Below are 2,109 nucleotides of genomic sequence, written 5' to 3' on the forward strand. Positions count from 1 at the left end.
TTGCTAAAAACCCTTTATGTTTTGAAAATTATTCATGTTAGTTTTTACACTAATCAAGTTTTTCGGTTTTAACCTCAAAGTCCGGTTGAGGGTAACTGAAAACCGAAGCCTCAGTCGACGCTTAGCAAGCTACTCGCCCCCATGATTGAAGTATCATGGAACTTGAAACCGGATGTCCTAAAAATGGTTTTACACAATATAGTTCATAAAATAGCATAAGTTTTAGAAGAAACTATATCATGTCCAAATATCATCGGTGAACCATGAGTTTGCACACCTCAATTTGTTATGGCATATGTATGTTAACCGTGGTCAACATAGATGCGGTTGATCTTTACGGAGATCATCCATCTGGGGATTAGATTCATTAGTCTTAAAAGCTAATTTGCACTGTGCCCCCCCCATTTTACGAGACAGATCCATCTCATGGTTAGGATAAGTCTGACCACCAAAAACCCTGTTTGATGCTGAGGTGAGGTGGATTTCCAGCCGATGATAGAGATAACTTTTCAAGATTTTTCGTCAACCTACAGCTGTTCTGGACTACGACTTCTAACATAAGTTAGCAAGTGTGTCATATTGGAAAACTTGACTTCCATCACAATCATTACATGGATGAGCATTGGATTAGATTGTTAGAACAACAAATTACTTGATGACTTTCATTTCATCCAGAATGTGGTATAGCATGATGATTATATCTTTTATATGACAAACTCAATCATTTGGTTGTTTCTTAATTTGTTTTGTGATAATAATTTCGGTGTATACACCTAGTTTTAAAATCTACAAATTTTAAACAAAATTTGAATTTATGAAGATAAAAGTTTAAAAATTTTCACCATTTTAAGCCTTTTTAACTAAAATCAAAAACCTGAAAGAATTTATAACTTCCTCCCCACACTTGAGTTCATGTATCGTCCTCGTTACATGAAATCAGAAAAATTTAAATTCAAGAGGGTCAAAGAGTGTAAGAGAGTTTATTACTTTCAAGGTTTAAAACCGAAGTTCACGGGATGATGGCGCTGAACTGAATGCCAGCATAAGAACATCATTCGCTTCTTGCAACCACAAAACAATCACCAATCAAGTATGTGCTGAACTTACTGCCAGTCTTTGTAAAAATGCAGCATATAGCACAATGCTCACCTGTAGCAATTCAAACAAAGGTACCATACGATTCACACAAATAAATGGGGGTGTACTCCATGTACTAAAAACCCCACTTACAATTATCTAAATTATTCAAATTACAATTATCCAAAATATTATCTAGTTATTACACACCAAACTTGAAAAGAAATTATTTTTGAAATAAACCAACATCAACCAAACCTGTCACACATCAGGAAAAATTACGTCATCTTCAGAAAAATCCCCAAAATGAGTTACTTGGGCCAGCTCCACCTTCGATTTGATTTCCCGCGTCGTCGTCCTGAAATATTGAGGGGTTGTACCCTGATAAGTTCCTTGAGCAGGGACGACCGCAGTGTCTTCAGTAGGCGGGTTAGGAGGAGGAGGATAAGGCGCAGGATATGGATCACCCATTCGAACCCAAGGATCGTATGCAGGCCAAGGAGAGGGGGTATAGTTAGCGGGATCTGCAGCGTATGACACTGTCTGTTCATGTATCCAATTAAGCTGATTTTGCTGCCCCGCTTGAGTATATCATGTTCGATCATTCCCAACATCAATGTAATGTTGCATCTCCCTGTTACCTGCATCGTAGTGATCAATTACCTTTTGGGTGTTTTGATCACTATGGAGTCGTATATCTGAAAACTGGCGCGCCATGTAAGCCTCCCAATCATTTCCCGAACCCGAACTACTTCCAACATTCGGCTGTGGATCTGGTTGCTGTTGGGGTTGTTCTGGTTGCCTGTTCACGGGATCCTCATACCTAGTTAGAAGGCCGTTCGACCCCCTCATCAAAATGTTTGCCCTTGTATAACTCACTCTATCAAAGGCAATCATATGTTTCTCCTCTAACCCACTTGTGTTGATTCGAAAATGTTCGGCAATCCTGGTTACAAAATGGCCGCCCATGATTGGTGTAATCTTTTTCCTTTCTTCGAGGAGGAAAGTGAGAATCATTCGTGGGATATGAAC

The sequence above is a fragment of the Rutidosis leptorrhynchoides genome, chromosome 11 (genome assembly GCF_046630445.1).
Source record: "Rutidosis leptorrhynchoides isolate AG116_Rl617_1_P2 chromosome 11, CSIRO_AGI_Rlap_v1, whole genome shotgun sequence".
Lineage (NCBI taxonomy): Eukaryota > Viridiplantae > Streptophyta > Magnoliopsida > Asterales > Asteraceae > Rutidosis > Rutidosis leptorrhynchoides.